This window comes from Leptodactylus fuscus, chromosome 2 (genome assembly GCF_031893055.1).
Source record: "Leptodactylus fuscus isolate aLepFus1 chromosome 2, aLepFus1.hap2, whole genome shotgun sequence".
Lineage (NCBI taxonomy): Eukaryota > Metazoa > Chordata > Amphibia > Anura > Leptodactylidae > Leptodactylus > Leptodactylus fuscus.
This window is the reverse complement of record NC_134266.1, coordinates 255,156,351-255,173,395: the sequence shown is the minus strand read 5'-3', so window position 1 is coordinate 255,173,395 and position 17,045 is coordinate 255,156,351. Positions and strand designations below refer to the sequence as shown.

At 43.3% G+C, this 17,045-nt stretch overlaps 1 protein-coding gene across 1 annotated transcript in view; it reads left to right on the top strand.

Moving 5' to 3' along the window:
* Positions 1-17,045, top strand: part of C2H11orf87 (chromosome 2 C11orf87 homolog) — a 322,081-nt gene that overhangs the window by 238,329 nt on the left and 66,707 nt on the right. The gene's annotated exons all lie outside the window — the stretch shown is intronic.

Below are 17,045 nucleotides of genomic sequence, written 5' to 3'. Positions count from 1 at the left end.
CCGACTGCGCATGCCGGCCGGCGGCCATTTTTGGGAGGCAGCTCTTGCAGTTCAATGCAGGAGCACCCTCCCAAAAATGGCCGCCAGCCGGTATTCGCACTCGGCTCTGCTGGTGTTTCACTGGCAGAGCCAACTGCGCAGGCAACGGAGGTGACGCAGGAGGAAGCTGACAGAGAAGGGGAGGATCCAGCCGAAGATGGCGTCGTCGCAGGATCGTGTTCTTGAGCTGCAGTGGGGACTCCCCCATCGCATTTTCAGTGCTGGGGCCCGCCCCCATCGCTGTGAGAAAACTAATTTACATACCGGTAAAAAATGGTATTTCTAAGAAACGGCGCGGCGGAGATCACATCCAAAGGTAAGAGACGAATAGCCTTTCTAAAGGCTATTCCGACATCTTATCCACAAAGAAAGAGGTTTTAATGGTAGAATCCCTTTAACTATGAAAATACTTTTGATATTTCTGGTTACAGTTTTTTTGTTTTTTTTAAACTTGCTTATTTTTTATTTTAGACTTCTTGCATTTTATTTCACACAATATTCATATATACTGCTGTAAATTCTAACCGAATTTCCACGAATCGATAGGAAAATCCACATTCTTACATGCAGGTTTTGCAGTGGATTTCACCCCATACAAGAAGGATAAAAAATGGCAAAAAAAAAAAAAAAAAAACGGCTGAATTTGCAAATTTCAAAATATTCAAGAACCTGTTTTTGTTTATTGAATTGTAATTTGGTGAGGATTTTTGGTGCAATAAATGAAACATTAGAACTTACTGGAACGGATCCCACATGCTGACCCGAAAATCTCCAATCTGCCATGAAGACCACCATCTAGAAATTGATGGGGGGTCTCTAAGAACGGACCTGCACAGATAATACATGTTATTGAAATCACTGATGTCAGAAGATATTTGACAATGACTAGAATTCATAATACAAGTGGAATATCATTAGTTATTGTTTACATACAACGTCATGTCCAGTTCACTAGAGCAAGGTAGTAAATTCCAGGGATTTATAATAGAAAGTTCCGGAGAGAATCACAAGTGTATTTGTGCCTGACAGCGATGGCAGATTATAATGCTGTGGAATAAGTTGCGGCGGATGTTCGGCAGGATAAAATGTGTGCATGTAAATGTGTGTCCTCAAGCAGTAATCTGAGATTTGTATTCATGAGTAGAGGAAGGAGGACAAAAGACTTTTTTGTTAGTTGCATAATGATGATTGATCACAAGTACAAAGGAATTAAGTAGAGAAATTTGCTAACAAAATGAAGTCAAGTTCAGGCCTATCACTCTTTGAAGTGGAAGTTGAAATTCAGAAAAACTTTCGCACTTGTTTTTAGCCCCTAAACGTCAGTGTACAAGGTGACATTCACAAAATCTTAGACAGAATGATCTAGAATCTGATGCCAGGATGGATAGTTCAGAAGTATTCCAGAATGCGGTTCCTTCTTCCCCCCACCATCATACACTAGTGTCTCTCTGCCATACATGATGGCATCATGCTGAGGCCAATTACTTGCTGCGGCATCAGAGACTGGTGGGGACAACCTGAGTGGCTGTGCTGGAACTGCTAATTTGCATTTTACTATTTTGCTACCAAGAAAGTCTGCCTATAAATGCCAGATAAAGGCAAAATGGTAAGACAGTGCATGTAAAGGGAGGTCCTTTTCTCTCTTCACACAGTGAACAAAGAGGGGAGGGGTTGATTCTCCTCACAGTTTGCACAGACATGTCTGCAAACTGTTGCAGTGCACAAAAGACTGAGAATTCTGCAAATTTCACGATGCACAATGTAAGAAAAGTCTTCTATGTACTTATATATACTTCTGGCTCATTCTGTGATCACAGGTAGGATATTATTCACAGAGAGGAAGCAGCTTCACGGATTGTGCTCATAGATGTTTTTTTCCTTGTGTTTTAGCTACAGTGTTCCTGCATCTCCTATATTATGGAGTACTAGTATCTCTATATTTACACCCCCCTACATTCACCTTCACTGCATTCACCTTCCCAACATTCACCTTATCTACATTCACCTCCCTACATTCACCTTCACTGCATTCCCCTTACCTAGATTCAACTCCCCTACATTCACCTTCTCTACATTCACCTTCTCTACATTCACCTCCCTACATTCACCTTCTCTACATTCACCTCCCTACATTCACCTTCTCTACATTCACCTCCCTACATTCACCTCCCCTACATTCACCTTCTCTACATTCACCTTCTCTACATTCACCTCCCTACATTCACCTTCTCTACATTCACCTCTCTACATTCACCTCCCCTACATTCACCTTCTCTACATTCACCTCCCCTACAGTCACCTTCTCTACATTCATCTCGCTACATTCACCTTCTCAACATTCACTTTCCTACATTCACCTTCTTTACATTCACCTTCTCTACATTCACCTCCCCTACATTCACCTTCTCTACATTCACCTCCCTACATTCACCTTCTCTACATTCACCTTCTCTACATTCACCTTCTCTACATTCACCTCCCTACATTCACCTCCCTACATTCACCTCCCTACATTCACCTTCTCTACATTCACCTTCCTACATTCACCTTCTCTACATTCACCTCCCTACATTCACCTTCTCTACATTCACCTTCTCTACATTCACCTTCTCTACATTCACCTCCCTACATTCACCTCCCTACATTCACCTCCCTACATTCACCTTCTTTACATTCACCTTCTCTACATTCACCTCCCCTACATTCACCTTCTCTACATTCACCTCCCTACATTCACCTTCTCTACATTCACCTTCCTACATTCACCTTCTCTACATTCATCTCGCTACATTCACCTTCTCTATATTCACCTTCTCTACATTCACCTTCCCTACATTCACCTTCTCTACATTCACCTCCCTACATTCACCTTCTTTACATTCACCTTCTCTACATTCACCTTCTCTACGTTCACCTTCTCTACATTCACCTCCCTACATTCACCTTCTCTATATTCATCTCGCTACATTCACCTTCTCTACATTCACCTTCTCTACATTCACCTTCTCTACATTCACCTTCTCTACATTCACCTCCCTACATTCATCTCACTACATTCACCTTCCCTACATTCACCTTCTCTACATTCACCTTCTCTACATTCACCTTCTCTACGTTCACCTCCCTACATTCACCTTCCCTACATTCACCTTCTCTACATTCACCTTCTCTACATTCACCTCCCTACATTCACCTTCTCTACATTCACCTCCCTACATTCACCTTCTCTACATTCACCTTGCTACATTCACCTTCTCTACATTCACCTTCTCTACATTCATCTCGCTACATTCACCTTCTCTACATTCATCTTGCTACATTCACCTTCCTACATTCACCTTCCTACATTCATCTCGCTACATTCACCTTCTCTACATTCACCTCCCTACATTCACCTTCTCTACATTCACCTTGCTACATTCACCTTCTCTACATTCACCTCACTATATTCACCTCCCTTCTTCTACCAATAGAACAATGAAGCACTCCACTACACATGACTACAGGATTGTACTTTATATTAGGTTTTGTTTTTTTATCATCAGAAGAAGTGAATATCTCTAATGTATATGATGTCCACCCGAGGCTAAATCCATTCTACAGTATATGACCCGCATTAGCCTTTCATGAATGAAGTCAGTTTCTATTTAGGTATGTTACTTCTCATATATCCCCCACATACCATATCCCGGATGACTCTTTCTTATCCAGTCTATTTATATTTGAGATAAATTTTTAATAGGAAGTTGTATTATATATTTATACTATGGCTGGTAGGCAAACCACATGATGGAGTGAAATATACAAGTATATAAAATATGCATATACAGTGTTGGCCAAAAGTATTGGCACCCCTGCAAGTCTGTCAGATAATACTCATGTTCTTCCAGAAAATGATTGCAATCACAAATTCTTTGGTATTATTATCTTCATTTAATTTGTCTTCAATGGAAAACCACAAAAAGAATTGTCAAAAAGCCAAATTGGATATAATTCCACAGCAAACATAAAAAAGGGGGTGGACAAAAGTATTGGCACTGTTTGAAAAATCATGTGATGCTTCTCTAATTTGTGTAATTAACAGCACCTGTTACTTACCTGAGGCACCAAACAGGTGGTGGCAATAACTAAATCACACTTGCAGCCAGTTGAAATGGATTAAAGTTGACTCAACCTCTGTCCTGTGTCCTTGTGTGTACAACATTGAGCATGGAGAAAAGAAAGAAGACCAAAGAACTGTCTGAGGACTTGAGAAGCAAAATTGTGAGGAAGCATAAGCAATCTCAAGGCTACAAGTCCATCTCCAAAGACCTGAATGTTCCTGTGTCTACCGTGCGCAGTGTCATCAAGAAGTGTAAAGCCCATGGCACTGTGGCTAACCTCCCTAGATGTGGACGGAAAAGAAAAATTGACGAGAGATTTCAACGGAAGATTGTGCAGATGGTGGATAAAGAACCTCGACTAACATCCAAACAAGTTCAAGCTGCCCTGCAGTCTGAGGGTACAACAGTGTCACCCCGTACTATCCGTCAGCGTCTGAATGAGAAGGGACTGTATGGTAGGAGACCCAGGAAGACCCCACTTCTTACCCAGAGACATAAAAAAGCCAGGCTGGAGTTTGCCAAAACTTACCTGAGAAAGCCAAAAACGTTTTCGAAGAATGTTCTCTGGTCAGATGAGACAAAAGTAGGAAAAGGCATCAACATAGAGTTTACAGGAAAAAAAGAGGCCTTCAAAGAAAAGAACACGGTCCCTACAGTCAAACATGGCGGAGGTTCCCTGATGTTTTGGGGTTGCTTTGCTGCCTCTGGCACTGGACTGCTTGACCGTGTGTATGGCATTATGAAGTCTGAAGACGACCAACACATTGTGCAGCATCATGTAGGGCCCAGTGTGAGAAAGCTGGGTCTCCCTCAGAGGTCAGGGGTCTTCCAGCAGGACAATGACCCAAAACACACTTCAGGTCAGCACTAGAAAATGGTGGTGAGAGAAAGCCCTGGAGACTTGTAAAGTGGCCGCAATGAGTCCAGCCCTGAATCCCATAGAACACCTGTGGGGGAGGGGGAGAGATCTCTTGGTGTCAGTTTGGAGAAGGCCCCCTTCACATCTCAGGGGGGACCTGGAGCAGTTTGCCAAAGAAGAATGGTCTAAAATTCCAGCAGAGCCTTGTAAGAAACTCATTGCTGGTTACCGGAAGCGGTTGTGCGCAGTTATTAGGTCTAAAGGTTGTGCTACCAAGTATTAAGCTGAGGGGGCCAATACTTTTGTCCGGCCCATTTTTGGAGTTTTGTGTAAAATGATCAATGCTATGACTTTTTTTTTCATTCTCTTTTGTGTTTTTTCATTGCAAGCAAAATAAATGAAGATAATAATACCAAAGAGATTGTGCTTGCAATCATTTTCTGGAAGAGAATGAGTATTATCTGACAGAATTGCAGGGGTGCCAATACTTTTGGCCAACACTGTACATAAAGTAGACAACATTGTGATGCACCAACATTACAGGGCTAGACAATTTAGTATAAGGCAACAAAATGTTAGGGTAGGTCTATGTGCCCCTTGAAAACATTGAGCCTGTAGGTTTTATTTTTGTTTCTATATTTGCTTTAAATTGAGTCTATCACTGCCCCCAGCTACTTTAGGCCGCCCCTATAATGCTGTTAGATGCCATGAGCAGAATGAAAATCATACCTTTCTTATGTTTCAGAACCCCAGGGATGGTTAGAAAAAGTATCTTGGATTTTGGAACAGAGGGGGAGTTTTCTTCGATCACTGAGGACTGTTGTATCATCTCTAAACACGCCCATTTTGCATTCAGCTCCGCCCCCTGAGCAGTGTGAGGATCAACTAACACTAGGAGGATCAAATCACACATGCCAGGGGGAGGAGCTAAATTCAAGATGGGTGTATAGTGATGATGCAGCAATGCTCAGTAATAGAAGAAAACTCATGTTCTCCAAGATTCTCATTTATATAAAGAATAAAATTAGTTTTTTTTTCTGTATCCCTGGGACTCTGAAACTTAAGAAAGGTATGATTTTTATTCTGCTCACAGCATCTACAGCACTGTGGGAGCAGTTTAAAGTAGCTGGAGGCAGTGATAGACACCCTTTAAATTATCAGAAAATGTTTGTTGTCTTTTGAAAAGCAATATGGAACCCAATGTAGGGATAGCCAAATCTAGATTTGTCCTTGCAGCTGGTTCCAGGAGACTCAGCCTTAACTTCAAGAGTTCTCTATCTAACCATAGACACAATAATGCTCTATGCACTGCTCAGACTAGAAATCATTAGATACCAGCAGCGCCGCACCTCCCATGAGGCGACCTGAAGCGAGCGCTTCAGGCGGCGCTATGTCAGGGTCCCAGGGAGGGCGGCATTTTTGCTTCTCTAAGCCAGTCCAGGACAAGCTGTCCTGGACTGGCTTAGCACCGAGCGGTGGTTTGGGGAGACCACTGGAACAGCGGTGCTCCAGCAGCCTCCCCTCACGCTCAGGCAGAGAGCAGGTCATCTCCGTGCCTGCTCTCTGCCTGCAAACTGCGCTAAGCCCCGCCCCCTCCGCTCGGCCCCGCCCCCTTTTCGGGGGGGGGGGGCTTTCTGTAGTTCGCCTCAGGCGGCGAAAGGGGAAGGTTCACCCCTGGATACCAGATATGAAACAATGCATTCAATACCTTGCAAATTTCACTCTCACTTTCCGCTTACAACTCCTTGGACCCCTGCCCTTTCCCTGCTACAGTGCTGACAAGGAAAGGACATGTGTCAGAGGAGGAGCTATGTGTGTTAATTGAGATATAGGGGCATGAGGGACCATTATTTGGGGCATAAGGGGGGCATTCTATGGGGCATTGCACTGTATAGGGACATAGGGGTCCATTATATGAGGGCAAAAGAAGGCTATTGTACTGTATGGGGGAATTATATGGGGACATAAAGGAGTTGCATGGAGGCATAAAGGGATCACTGAACTGTATGAAGGCATAAGTAAGACATTATGCTATGGGAGGTATAAGGGAACATTATAGTGTATGGGGGCCATTATACTTCAAGGGGGCACATCAATTGGAGGTGCAAGTTTACCCATGGTTTTTAATCATTGCAATGCAAAGGTTGAAAATGATGGAATACCCACAGCATTCCCGCAGGTTGCCACGGCAAAACTACCCAATTTTGGGTGTTTTTTTGCTTTGGCACCCTTGCTTCCGCATGAGTTGTGCCCACCAGGGCTCACACAGACCCGGAGCTGACCCTGGGTATGTGCTGTCTGCTGGACCTCTGATACCTCAATTGTTCTGTGTATTTTTGTTTCTAACTGTGGTTTGCTGCTTCTTTATTGATAATAAATATATTTTTGCATTTTTTTTATGGACACGCTTTAATAATTATGTTTTGCTTTGTGCACTTAACTAATCTCCAAGTTACAATCTCAGAGGTCAGGGCTGTATTCTGTATCGGAGCCGTATTTATCCCTGGAGAACCCCTTTAACCCTGAGCTGTTATTAAAGGCTAGGCTGCAACGCAGGGAGTGACAAGCGCTACATTTGTAGTTGTTATTTCCACCTCCATCTTCACAATGACATCTGTATTAGGGTCAAAGGTTAATTATCGGACCGCATTAAAGGGTTGTGATACTGTAGTGACTGCACCTTTAATGGACAAACATGACATACGATGGCCTCTATACTGTATTGTGCCTGCCGCCTTTTCAGGGGATGGTTTTTCTTGTAATATTGCTTTGACCTTCTTGGACATCTTGTCATCTTATTTATTCTTGTCAGAAATTGGCTGAGTGTAATGAATGAGGTTTCAGGGGACTTCATTACGGTATTGTCCTGTAGTAAGTGTTCTGCTCTATTTAATGACTTCAGACAGAGGATATCTGCCGGATAGTGTCCTTGTGTCCTGACATTCAGCGTAATGATATTGTTATTTGACAGGTTAGAGATATTTAGGGATGACTTCATCTCTGTTGTCCCCTTAGGAAAATTTCTATGTACAGTCTTTGCTGTATATACTGTATACAGTATCTATCTATCTATCTATCTATCTATCTATCTATCTATCTCCTATCTATCTATCTATCTATCTATCTATCTATCTATCTATCTCATCTATCTATCTATCTATCTATCTATCTATCTATCTATCTCCTATCTATCTATCTATCTATCTATCTATCTATCTATCTATCTCCTATCTATCTATCTATCTATCTATCTATCTATCTATCTATCTATCTATCTATCTCCTATCTATCTATCTATCTATCTATCTATCTATCTATCTCCTATATCTATCTATCTATCTATCTATCTATCTATCTATCTATCTATCTATCTATCTATCTATCTATCTCCTATCTATCTATCTATCTATCTATCTCCTATCTATCTATCTATCTATCTATCTATCTCCTATCTATCTATCTATCTATCTATCTATCTATCTATCTATCTATCTATCTATCTATCTATCTATCTATCTATCTCCTATATCTATCTATCTATCTATCTATCTATCTATCTATCTATCTATCTATCTATCTATCTATCTATCTATCTATCTATCTCCTATCTATCTATCTATCTATCTATCTATCTATCTATCTATCTATCTATCTCATCTATCTATCTCCTATCTATCTATCTATCTATCTATCTATCTATCTATCTATCTCCTATCTATCTATCTATCTATCTATCTATCTATCTATCTATCTATCTATCTATCTCCTATTTCTATCTATCTATCTATCTATCTATCTATCTATCTATCTATCTATCTATCTATCTATCTATCTATCTATCTATCTATCTATCGTATCTATCTCCTATCTATCTATCTATCTATCTATCTATCTTTCTATCTATCTATCTATCTATCTATCTATCTATCTATCTATGTACCTACACACTGTATATATACACACACACACACACACACACGAGTTTTACTATCGGGTATATCCATGATATCCATATTATCTATATTTAAAAAAAAATAAATAAAAAATCTTAAAATCCTGCACTTCTGATTCTGCCCACTAGGCCATATACTATGTTGAGACTTCCTTGAGTGTTACAGTAGTCTAAGCAGGAGATTATAAGGGCATGGACTAGGATCTTTCCAGTTTCTGGGGTGAGGAAAGAGCGGATTTGACGGATGTTCTTGAGTTGGAGGTGGCAGGAGGTGTTTAGGGTTTGAACGTACGACTTGAAGGATAGGTTGGAGACCAGGGTTATCCCAAGGCATTGGACCCTTGGGACAGGGGTAAGTGTGGTTCCATTAACTATAATAGATGGGTCAGGTAAAGGGGCCGTACGAGGTGGGGCGAAGATGATGAACTCTGTTTTTTCCATGTTGAGTTTGAGAAAGCGGGAGGAGAGAAAGGAGGCTATGGACCCTAGACACTGTGGCACTCTGGCCAACAGATGGGTAATGTCTGGTCCACAGAGATATATTTGGGTGTCATCAGCATAGTAATGGTAATGAAAACCATGAGATTCTATGAATTGGATCAGGCCGAGGGTGTAGATGGAGAACAGGAGGGGACCTGATCATCACAGCCATCTTGTATATATAAGACAGAATCCACCAGACATAATAGAGGGTTCTACAGTTTGTCTACATAATGACAATCACAGAATATGCTAGAAAAATCTACCATAGAGGTCATGCGGGTCTAGTCTATTATGCCTATGGTTCATGGTCCATCTACAGGAGAAGGAAAATCACAACCTAGTGGTGAGATTTGAAATTGCAAGATTTTTTAAATTAAATACAAATAATAAAACAAACAAGTTAAAAACATCATCAAAAATTCTTAAAAATGATGATTCAAATAAAATTGAGGTTTAAACAATAGGTTATTACTTGGCGACCCTTCCCCTTTAAATATTTACTTTTTTTGCTTACATATATACTCATGCCCTCTCTGTTATACAGACTAGTCGCCATGTAGATAGTCGGGTATTAAAGGGATTCTACCATTAAAGTAACTTTTTTTCTAATTACCACGTCGGAATAGCCTTAAGAAAGGGCTATTCGTCTCCTACCTTTAGATGTGGTCTCCGTCGCGCCATTCCTTAGAAATATTGGTACTTACCGGTATGCTAATGAGGTCTCGGCAGCAATGGGGGCGTCCTTCTTCTTCATCTGCCTCCTCCCCTTGTCTGTCGTCTTCTTTCTTCATCATGTCTGACGCCTGCGCAGTCGGCTCTGACAGCAGAGACCCTGCATGAGTTCACTCGCGCGTCGGAGGGCTGTACGGACCTTACTGAGCATGCGCAGTACACTCTGTTCGGAGAAGACGTGAGGAGCTTTCCGCACATGCGCACAATTGCAGCCTTGGAAATATGGCCGCCGGCCGGCATGCGCAGTCGGCTCTAACAGGGTCTCGCTGTCAGAGCCGACTGCGTCAGACATGATGAAGAAAGATGACAACAGACAAGGGGAGGAGGCAGATGAAGAAGAAGGACGCCCCCATTGCTGCCGAGACCTCATTAGCATACCGGTAAATACCGGTATTTCTAAGGAACGGCGTGACGGAGACCACATCTAAAGGTAGGAGACGAATAGCCTTTCTTAAGGCTATTCCAACGTAGTAATTAGAAAAAAAAGTTGCTTTAATGGTAGAATCCCTTTAAAGATCCAAGTATGGGTCATGGGACATATCTGGGGAACACATATCGGATCCTAGACCAGGAAGAGGAGAAACTTTCCGGACATAGAGACCTGTGGAGCGGACTACCAAAGGATAAATCATGAATATCAGATCTGCAAGGGTTTGACAACTGGCATCCCCATGGATCATGTATGGAAAATAATGAAAAAATAAAAATTATTAGAAAACAATTGGCGATAGAATCCTTGTATATATTGCAATATGTATTCTAAATCTCCTATGTTTATTAAGGATGACCCCCCCCCCCTTATATCTAACTCACATCCACATCTTGGACACACTACAGGTCTACGGGCCGCTGGTTTTCAGATCTATGTGTCTTTTTAAGAAAATTCACAATTAGAGCAATCCTGCCACCGGAACATAAGTGGGAGCAGAGGACATGAAGATTTGGCGGCTTGCCTGTTTTTCTACCTATTTTAAGAACTTAAACCCCCTAATAGGAAATCTATCATAGGAAGCACAAAATGAAGTCGCTCGCTGTTATGCCAGGAAAGGCTTTAAGCAATTTTACAAAAAGGTTAAGAAAGAACTGGAACTTTTTACAGCTCAGACACAGATTGTATTAGCAAGATACTGAATGGTGACATGGCTTCTTATATAGTCGGAGAAACAAGTGTGGCCTTCTAAGATGGCAGACCATAGAGCGCCCCAGCTCTAGCATATGCTATAACAAGCCAGAGTTCTTATCTACTTGTCATTTTAGAATGTTCCGCAGATTTTGTAGATTTTTGAGTCAAATCTGTTGTTTTGATTTGTCAAGTAACCTAAAATGTAACTCATTCTGTATTTTGGATAGAGGACGAGTGACCAATTGGAAAGCCCCAATAATGACGAGAACAGGGGTCCCTGATTTCACAATGTGAATGGAGCACACCTCTCTTTTCCAAGTGCAGATGTCAAAAACCTTAATGTTTTGCAGGTTTTCACGTACAACAACCTATATATTTACCACCTTATCAGGTACTATTAGTGGAAATTAAGAAAAATGTATTAAATTTATTATGGTATATTATTTAGTCAAATAATGAGAATATCTGACAACATTTGTATGGTCTCTGCATAGGGCAAACAAGCAAATGTAGGAGGAAAGGAACTAGCAACTGCCCATGGGAGACCCCTAAATCCAGGATACCAAGCTCCGGATGTGGATAAGGTGAAGCTGGGGCATAGTTGCCACAGACCAGGAGAGGACCAGGAAGGGTTTTGGGGTATAGGATACAGATAGATATATAGATAGATACTGTATATACTCGAGTATAAGCCGACCCAAATATAAGCCAAGACCCCTAATTTTACCACAAAAAACTGGGAAAACTTATTGACTCGTGTATAAGCCAAGGGGGGGAATGCAGCAGCTACTGGAAAATTAAAAAAATTAAAATGGTCGGAGTTTTTGGGTGCAGTAATTGCTGGGTGCTGGGGAAGGGGAGGGAGTGTTTTGGTTGTCTGTCTGCCCCTTCCCTGAGCCTGAGTTTTTTCCCCCACTTGGAATTCAGTCTGGCTGAATATAGGGTATCTGCAGTGCTCCTATTAACCCCTTCCCGACAGAACAGGAGCACTGCAGATCCCCTATACTCAGTAGACCGGGCACTGTCAGACACAGGGATACCTAATGTGTATGTGTGTCACAGTCATTTTCTACTTCTATATGTATTCTAGGGAAAGGAGGGATTTACAACTTTTATTTATTTCATTTCTTATTATATCATTATTATAACATCAAACTTAACTGAACTTGAATGTTTTGTAATGAGGAATGGTCCAAAATCCCTTCATCCAGGATCCAGGAACTGATTAGAAGCTACAGGAAGCGACTAGAGGCTGTTATCTTTGCAAAAGGAGGATCTACTAAATATTAATGTCACTTTTCTGTTGAGGTGCCCAGACTTTTGCACCGGTCAAATTTTGGTTTAATGCATATTGCACATTTTCAGTTATTACAATAAACCTCATTTCAATCCTGAAATATTACTGTGTCCATCAGTTATTAGATATATCAAACTGAAATGGCTGTTGCAAATACCAAAATATTTAGAACTAAAAATGATTAAGATTAAAAGGGGGACACATACTTTTTCATAGGGCTGTAGCATATTAGGTGTTTTTATTATATTACTATTGCCCTTTAGGGTTTTCATATGCCCTTGTGCTGTGTGCGGAGTGCCCTGCATTTTTGTATCTTTATAGATAGATAGATAGATAGATAGATAGATAGATAGATAGATTGATAGATAAATAGATAGATAGTTAGATAGTCAAGAAGACATTTATTGGATGGATAGATATATACTACTAGATTGGATTCTTTTCATCCATTTTTCATTGGTAACTTCTCTTGTCTTCACAACAATGTGATAGATAGATAGATAGATAGATAGATAGATAGATAGATAGATAGATAATAGATAGATACGACAGATGAGATAGACAAGCAAACATCTATTGGATGAATAGGTATATAGACTGGATTCTGTTCATCCATGTTCATTGATAACTTCTCTTGTCTTCACAACAATGTGACATGCGGAGGTGTTAGTGAAATCCTGGGTTTGGCAAAGGTCCATAATGAAAGAGGAAAACCTGAGAACCACGCTTAGCTTGTAAAGCTAGGTCAAAGCAATAAAGCTCCCCCTGACACGTCCCTCGGCTCGCACTTCTTACTACTTTGGGACATTTTAAGTCTAATTAAATGTTCCCACTAATCTGGAATCTGCAATTACCATAAAGCGCAGAAATCTGAGCACTTTCTTCTTGTTTCCCTGCTTCTAATTACAGCTTCTCGCTAGAGATGAGCGAACACTAAAATGTTCGAGGTTCGAAATTCGATTCGAACAGCCGCTCAATGTTCGTGTGTTCGAACGGGTTTCGAACCCCATTATAGTCTATGGGGAACAGATACTCGTTAAGGGGGAAACCCAAATCCGTGTCTGGAGGGTCACCAAGTCCACTATGACACCCCAGGAAATGATGCCAACACCTCTGGAATGACACTGGGACAGCAGGGGAAGCATGTCTGGGGGCATCTAACACACCAAAGACCCTCTATTACCCCAACATCACAGCCTAACAACTACACACTTTACACACTCAATACCACCTCTCTGACAGTAGGAAAACACCTTGAAACATGTGTATTTGGCACTTGCAGTGAGGAGAGCTTGTCACCAGCAGTGAATTTGGCCCTTGTAGTAAGTTGAGGTTGGCACCAACATTTGTTTTGAAAATCAGGGTGGATTGAGCCTCTAACCAGCAGAGTTTGGGCAAATTCATGGTGGAGGGAGCCTCTAAAAACCCCAGTTTGGACCAATTCATGGTGGAGGGAGACTCTAAAAACCCCAGTTTGGACCAATTCATGGTGGAGGGAGACTCTAAAAACCCCAGTTTGGACCAATTCATGGTGGAGGGAGCCTCTAAAAACCCCAGTTTGGACCAATTCATGGTGGAGGGAGCCTCTAACCAGCCCAGTTTGGACCAATTAATGGTGGAGGGAGCCTCTAAACAGCCAAGTTTTGGGAAATTCATGGTGGAGGGAGCCTCTAACCAGCCCAGTTTGGACCAATTCATGGTGGAGGGAGCCTCTAAACAGCCCAGTTTGGGCAAATTCATGGTGGAGGGAGCCTCTAACCAGCCCAGTTTGGACCAATTAATGGTGGAGGGAGCCTCTAAACAGCCCAGTTTGGACCAATTAATGGTGGAGGGAGCCTCTAACCAGCCCAGTTTGGACCAATTAATGGTGGAGGGAGCCTCTAACCAGCCCAGTTTGGACCAATTAATGGTGGAGGGAGCCTCTAACCAGCCCAGTTTGGACCAATTAATGGTGGAGGGAGCCTCTAAACAGCCAAGTTTTGGGAAATTCATGGTGGAGGGAGCCTCTAACCAGCCCAGTTTGGACCAATTCATGGTGGAGGGAGCCTCTAAACAGCCCAGTTTGGGCAAATTCATGGTGGAGGGAGCCTCTAAAAAACCCAGTTTGGACCAATTCATGGTGGAGGGAGCCTCTAATTAGCCCAGTTTGGACCAATTAATTGTGGAGGGAGCCTCTAACCAGCCCAGTTTGGACCAATTAATGGTGGAGGGAGCCTCTAACCACCCCAGTTTGGGCAAATTCATGGTGGAGGGAGCCTCTAACCAGCCCAGTTTGGACCAATTAATGGTGGAGGGAGCCTCTAAACAGCCAAGTTTTGGGAAATTCATGGTGGAGGGAGCCTCTAACCAGCCCAGTTTGGGCAAATTCATGGTGGAGGGAGCCTCTAACCAGCCCAGTTTGGACCAATTAATGGTGGAGGGAGCCTCTAACCAGCCCAGTTTGGACCAATTAATGGTGGAGGGAGCCTCTAAACAGCCAAGTTTTGGGAAATTCATGGTGGAGGGAGCCTCTAACCAGCCCAGTTTGGACCAATTCATGGTGGAGGGAGCCTCTAAACAGCCCAGTTTGGGCAAATTCATGGTGGAGGGAGCCTCTAAAAAACCCAGTTTGGACCAATTAATGGTGGAGGGAGCCTCTAACCACCCCAGTTTGGACCAATTCATGGTGGAGGGAGCCTCTAACCACCCCAGTTTGGACCAATTCATGGTGGAGGGAGCCTCTAAACAGCCCAGTTTGGGCAAATTCATGGTGGAGGGAGCCTCTAACCAGCAGAGTTGGGGGAAATCAGGGTGGAGGGAGCCTAGTATTAGCAGAATTGTGCAACGCTTATGGTGGATGAGTATGAGGATGCGGAGGAATTGGAGAGGTTGAGTACAGACATGGAGTTTCATGTTGGGGTGCTTTACACAGGTGGGCACAAAAATGACGGCTCTACCCAGTGGTGGTTCATTTTTATCAAAGTGAGCCGGTCGGCACTCTCAGCTGACAGACGGGTGCGCTTGTCAGTGATGATGCCACCGGCTGCACTGAACACCCTCTCAGATAGGACGCTGGCGGCAGGACAGGACAGCACCTCCAAGGCATATAGGGCAAGTTCAAGCCACAGGTCCAACTTCGACACCCAATACGTGTAGGGCGCAGAGGGGTCGGAGAGGACAGGGCTGTGGTCGGAAAGGTATTCCCGCAACATGCGCCTATACTTCTCACGCCTGGTGACACTAGGACCCTCCGTGGCGGCACTTTGGCGAGGGGGTGCCATCAAGGTGTCCCAGACCTTAGACAGTGTGCCCCTCGTTTGTGTGGACCGGTGAGAACTTGGTTGCCTACTGGAGGAACTGCCCTCCCTGCCGCCAACGTCACATGCTGGAAACATCTCCATCATATTCTGCACCAATTGCCTGTGGCAAGCATTGATGCGATTGGCCCTCCCCTCTACCGGAATAAAAGACGAGATGTTGTTTTTATACCGGGGGTCAAGGATAGCAAAGATCCAGTACTGGTTGTCCTCCATGATTTTGACAATACGCTTGTCGGTTGTAAAGCACCCCAACATGAACTCAGCCATGTCTGCCACAGTGTTAGTTGGCATGACTCCTCTGGCCCCACCGGAAAGTTCAATCTCCATTTCCTCCTCATCCTCCATGTCTACCCATCCGCGCTGCAACAATGGGACGATTCGAAGTTGCCCGGAAGCCTCCTGTATCACCATCACATCATCGGACAACTCTTCTTCCTCCTCCTCCTCCTCCTCCTCCTCCATTAAACGCAGTGAAGCGGACAGATGTGTGGACCTACTCTCCAGCTGTGACGGATCGGATGCTATCCCTAACTCCTCTGTGTGATCTGAGTTATCCCTGATGTCAATCAGGGATTCTCTCAGAACACACAAGAGCGGGATTGTAAGGCTCACCATCGCATCCTCAGAGCTCACCCTCCTTGTGGACTCCTCAAAGACCCGTAGGATGTCACAAAGGTCTCTCATCCATGGCCACTCATGGATGTGAAACTGAGGCAGCTGACTTTGTGGCACCCTAGGGTTTTGTAGCTGGTATTCCATCAAAGGTCTCTGCTGCTCAACCACTCTATTCAACATCTGAAACGTTGAGTTCCAGCGTGTGGGGACGTCGCACAAAAGCCGGTGTTGTGGCACATGCAGGCGTTGCTGGAGAGATTTTAAGCTAGCAGCGGCTACTGTCGACTTGCGAAAGTGGGCGCACATGCGCCGCACTTTCACCAGTAGCTCTGGAACATTGGGGTAGCTCTTTAGGAAACGTTGCACCACTAGGTTGAAGACGTGGGCCAGGCATGGAACATGTTGGAGTCCGGCAAGCTCCAGAGCTGCTACCAGGTTCCGGCCGTTATCACAAACGACCATGCCTGGGCCCAGGTGCAGCGGCTCAAACCATATTGCCGTCTCATCGAGGAGGGCATCCCTCACCTCGGAGGCAGTGTGCTG